The following is a 6025-nucleotide window of genomic DNA, read 5'->3' as shown; positions in this document are numbered from 1 at the left end:
CAAAGTATGAGAGACAAAGTTTGGCCATCCTGGCCTCCAAGGAGCACTCTGGCTGCACTTCTTCCAACACAGATCTGTTGGTTCTTTCGGCAGTTCATGTACTTTCAATATTCTACTCCAACACTGTAACTCAAAGGCATCAATTCTTCTATGGTCTTCTTTGTTCACAGTCCAACTGGAGACCATTAGAATGTGAAATTTTGTGCTGCATTTTCCTCCTTTTGAGTAGAGTTCTTCTATAGAATTCCACCATCCCCTCCTTTGTCCCTTACTTTAATGTTATGGAAAATTTCAAACGTATGCCATCAAACCAAAAAAACCCTGTTATTGGTGAGTTAACTCCAACTCATGGTGACCCAAGTGTGTCAGAATAGAACTGAGCTCCATAGGGTTGTCTTTTTTCCCGAATTTAACTTATTTTATTGTTGTTGTTGCGAATATACAGAGCACAACAGACACCAATTCAACAGTCTCTTCAAGACCATGTAGTGACATTGATGACATTCTTTGAGTGGCCCAACCACTCTCATTCTCCTTTTCTGAGTTGTTCCTTCCCTAGTAACATAAACTCGTTGTCCCTTAAGGCCCCTATCTCATCTTTCAAGTCACTCTTGTCACCTGATCCCACATAGATAGTTCTTAAAAAAGCATAATGGTCCAGGCAGACCTCCCCCACCACCACTGGTTAAGCTAAACTATGTTTTGGTTTTCAGAAAACTTCACAAGTATTTTTAAAATTTCAAATTTAAAGATGATCGGAGTGAGGGTAATAGTTTCAGGAATTCATCTAGCCTTTGTGGCTCCAGAAAGTCTAGAGTCTGTGAGAATTTGAAATTTGGTTCTGTATTTTCCCTGCTTTGATCAGGATTCGTCTATGGGATCTGGGATCACAATGTTCAGTAATGGAAGTTGGGCACCATCCAGTTCTAGTCTCCAGTAAAGGAGGCAGTTGTTCATGGAGGCAACTAGCCACACAGTCCCTCTTCTCCTCCTCTTGCTGACTCTCCTGCTTCCTGTGTTACTCCAGGTGAGGACAGACCAATTGGTGCACAAGCTATGAAGAACAATACTAAACACGTTACTAGGCCAATTAACTGGGATGTTCCATTAAACCATGATGTGGGTTAATGCGCCAAACTGCAAAGTTATTTGAACTGAAAGGTTGGCGGCTCAAGCTCACTAGCTGCTTGGGTTGAAACTGACTCATTGGCGCTTAACAACAACAAAAACCCTATAAACCAAGGAAAGAAATCCCATGAGGTATCTGTTTGTACATATACAGCCTCAGTAGCTACTTGGTTTTTTTTTTTGTCATTATTGTAAACACATCTACCACACAACTTTTGCCAATTCAGCTTTCTACAGGTTTCCAACTTATTGACAGCAACTACACGAATCATCTGTGTGGGATTGTGTCATCATTGTTAACCCCTCTTTTCCCTCTCACTCTCACCCCTTGTTGCTTTTGTTAAGTGCCATTGAGTCGATTCTGACTCATAGCGACCCTGTATAGGGTTTCTGAGGGGCGGCTGGTGAGCTTGAACCGCTGACCTTGTAGTTCTAACCAACCTTGCGGTCCAGTGCATTAGCCCACAGCACCACGCCAGGACTCCTCATCTCTGGTAACTACTAATTAGCTTTCCTCTCGGTACTTTTGCTTTTTCTTGAATTTTATGTAAGCAAGGTCATGCAATATTTGACCTTTGTGATGGGCGTCTGTATCTCAGCATAATGTCTTCAAGCTCCATTCACTGTACCATGTTTCCAGACTTTAGTTCTCCTACTGGCTGAGTAGTCTTCCACCGGATGTCTGTACTGACCACATTTGTTGATCCATCCTCTGTTGATGGACATTTTGGTTGTCTCTACCTTTTTGCTGTTGTGAATGGTACTGCAGTGAACACTGGTGTGCAAGGCTTTGTTTCCAAGGTTTTTTTGTGGTGCTGTGGATTAATGTGCTGGACTGCAGGTCAGTTTGAATCTCAAGGTTGATGGTTCAAGCTCACCAGCTGCTCCTCGGAAACCCTAGGTGGCGCTGCTATGGGATGGAACCAACTTGACAGCTCTTAGCAGCAACAGCAACAACAACAACAACAACAACAACAACAACAACAACATGGCAGTTCTGGGAAGTCCTGGTGTGGTGCTGTAAGATAAGCACTCGACTGCAATGTTGGTTTCAACCGCAAGGTCTGCAGTTCGAATTGACTCGATGGCACTTAATAACAACATTTCTTCTAAGACTGATGAGGCCATGGAGGCATTAAAAAGAAGAAACATCTGAAAATGAAAATGAAAATCACTACTACAATCTCGCTAATCTACTAAGTAAGCAGCAATTTTTATTTTACCTGGTGTGACACTGTAGGATAAGCACTAGACTGAAAGGTCTGTTTGAACCACAAGGTTGGTGGTTCAAACTCACCAACTGTTTCTTGAAACCCTATGCGAGGTCTTTATAAGTGGGAACCGACTCGACGGCACTTAACAACAACAATGATGGTAGTTCTGGTGTGGTGCTGAAGGATAAGCACTGGATTGGCAGTGCCAAGTTTGGCAGTTCGAACCCACAAGCCTCTCTTGGAAACACTATGCAGGGTCTCTATCAGTAGGAACTGACATAAAAACAACATGGTAGTTTCATTTAAAAGTTTTTGAGTAACTGCCACACTGTTTACAAGGACTGTACTAATTTGCAATTTCACCAGTAATGGTTCCAGTTTCCCCAGATCCTCACCAACATTTGTTATTTTCTGTTTCACCATAATTTTTAAAGTCTTGTTTTGTTCGTAAGTATTGTTGAGTCTGTTCCAACTCATAGTGACCATGTATAGGGTTTCCAAGGAGTGGCTGGTGGGTTTGAACCACCAACTCTGTAGTTAGCAGTCTAGTGCTTATCCTACAGTACCACACCAGGTAAAATAAAAATTGCTGCTTAGTTAGCAGATTAGCAGAGATTGTAGTAGTGATTTTCATTTTCATTTTCAGATGTTTCTTCTTTTTAATGTCTCCATGGCTTCATCAGTCTTAGAAGAAAATGTTATTAAGTGCCATCGAGTCAGTTCCAACTCATAGCGACTCTGTGTAGGGTTTCTGAGGAGTGTCTGGTGGATTTGAACCACCGACTTTGTGGTTCAAAACGATATTGCAGTCGAGTGCTTATCTACAGCTCCACACCAGGATTCCTTAGAAGAAATACAACCACATTATTCCTTAGAGGAGGATGAGACTTTGACTTACTTACCTTGAATCACTGGCTAGAAAAGGACATCATGTTTGGTATCGTGGAGGGCCAACAAGACATGAAGGGTGCCCTCAATGAGATGGATTGACACACTAGTTAGAACCATGAACTCAAACATGTCAGTATCATGAAGATGGCGCAGGAGTGGGCAATGTGCCATTCTATTATACATAAAGTTGCCTTGAGTCACAGCTAAGAGCCGAGTTAATGGCAACTAACCAGAGCCTCACATCATATCTGGGACTTGTTCCTATCTTTCCCATGGTGCTCTTGAGAACCATCTATGGTGGATATGCATGGACTCCCTTCTTTGGAAGGCCATGTGGTCCACTCTGATGCCCAATCGGTGAACATGTTGTCTTGTGAATTCACCCATTCCCTCATTCCCAGTCCATCTCTGTCCTTGTTTCAGAGTCCTTGTGTATCAACCCCGTCTGAGAGTGGGGCTTCATGAGATCCCCAGACTTGGTGACAAGTAAGTGAACTAATGGACACAACAGGGAAAAGACAAAACAAAACGAATCCTAGTTCATTGAGGTTCTAGCAATTGGAGGAGCCAGGGATATGGCCCTGAAAGGTCGCAGGTCTGTGAGATCTGCTCCCTCTCAGGGCTCCAGTATGATCTCAAGGTCCTACCATCGACAAGTGGTTGGATGAGTTTGACCCAGGGCTTTTGGTACCATTTTCATTTTCTTCTTTACCGTAGCTACTACACAGAGTCAGGCATACAGGAGACTCTCTGTCAAGATGGGGTCCAGCAATGATGTAACTGCACACCTACTGGGGGTACATCAGGGAAGAGGAGAGTATAACCCACTGTCTTCATGGAATCTCAACTCATGGCAGGGGGTGGGGTGGGGTTGCTATCTGCCAGATGATAAGTGCTGTAGAGAGAAATAAAGCAGGGAAGGGCAGGAGTGCTTTATGGTTTCTTTGTGTGTGTGTGTGTGTGTGTGTGTGTGTGTGTGTGTGTGTAAGAGAAGTGTTGGTTGCATTTAACTAGAGAGGTCAGGAAAGACTTCTCTGAGAGAAGACGATATTTACACAAAGACCTGGCGGAGATAAAGGAGAATGTCACAAGATACCTGAGGTAAGGGAACAGCAAGTGTAAAGGCCCTGAGGTGGGATCATGCATTATCTATACTTTGAGGAACAGCAATGAACAGGGTTGTGGGACTGTTGCAAGTGGAGAGAAATAGGTGAGGAGGTCTGGAATGTAGTGTGTGCTTAGTGGTGGGTGGGTTGGTGTTCAGACAGGGTCTGACTTCTTCCTTCTGGGGTTATGGGGTGATGGTGGGGAGTGTGCAAAAGCAAAGATCATTTTTAACACATAGTTAGAGAGTGCTGAGCCCAGTATACAGTAAACCCACTGCCAATGAGTCAATTCCAATAGAATTTGTTTGTTCTTTTAGCAGTCCATGGTACTTTTCATATTCTTCTCCAACACCATAATTTAAATGCATCAATTCATTATTCATTGTTCAACTTTCATATGCATATGAAGCTATTGAAAAATATATTGGCTTGGGGCAGGTGCACTTTAGTCTTCAAGCCGACATCTTTGTTCTTGAGCACTTTAAAGAGGTCTAGTTCAGCACATTTACCTTTAATGCAATATGCCATTTGATCTCTTGATTGCTGCTTCCATGAGTGTTGATAGTGATCCAAGCAAAATGAAGTCTTTGAAAATTTCAGTCTTTTCTCCATTTGTCATGATGTATTTATCGGTTCAGTTGTGAGGATTTTTGTTTTCTTGACAGTGCGATGCAATTCATACTGAAGGCTGGAGTCTTTGATCTTCATTAGTCAGCATTTTCTGTCCTGTTTACTTTCAGCAAGCAAACTTGTATCATCTGCATATCACAGGTTGTTAACGAGTCTTCCTCCAATCCAATGCCACATTCTTCTTCCTGTTCTCCAGTTTTTCAGATTATTTGCTCAGCACACAGATTGAATATGTCTGGTGAAAGGATATGACCCTGGTGCTCACTTTCTCTGATTTTAAACCATTCACTATCCCTTTGCCCTGTTTGAACAACTGCCGTGTGGTCTATGTATAGGTTCCTCATGAGCACAATTTAGTGTTCTGGAATATTCATTCTTTGCAATGTTATCCATAGTTTATCATGATCCACATAGTCAAAAACCTTTGCATAGTCAATAAAGCACAGGTAGACATCTTTCTGGTATTCTGTACTTTTCAGCCAAGAGCCATCTGATGCCAGCAATGATATCTCTAGTTCCACATCCTCTTCTGAATCCAGTTTGAATTTCTTGCAGTTCTCTGTTGACGTATTGTTACAACCATTTTTGAATGATCTTCAGCAAAATTTTGCTTGCATGCGAAGTTTTCAATGATTTCCATATTCTGCTTGGTTATCTCTCTTTGGAATGGGCATAGATATGGATGTCTTCCCATCAGTTGGCCATATAACTGTCTTCCAAATTTCTTGCCATAGCTGAGTAAGCACCTTCAATGCTGCATTAGTTTGTTGAAATGTTTCATTTTGTACTCCATCAATTCCTGGACCCTTGTTTTTTGCCAATGCCTTTGGTGTACCTTGGACTTCTTCATTACTATCAATTTTTGATCATATGCTACCTCTTGAAATGGTTGAGCATTGACTAATTTTTTTCATACAGTGATTATGTGTATTCCTTCCATCTTCTTCTTCTTCTTTTTTTTTTTTTTTAAGGTTTTTATTGTGGATTGAGTGAAAGTTTATAGGGCAGATCATCAGTTTTATGTTCAACAAATCATACACCTTGTTTCATTACAAT

The sequence above is a fragment of the Chrysochloris asiatica genome, unplaced genomic scaffold (genome assembly GCF_000296735.1).
Source record: "Chrysochloris asiatica unplaced genomic scaffold, ChrAsi1.0 scaffold00023, whole genome shotgun sequence".
Taxonomy (NCBI): Eukaryota; Metazoa; Chordata; class Mammalia; order Afrosoricida; family Chrysochloridae; genus Chrysochloris; species Chrysochloris asiatica.
Note: the sequence above shows the minus strand (reverse complement) of the source record.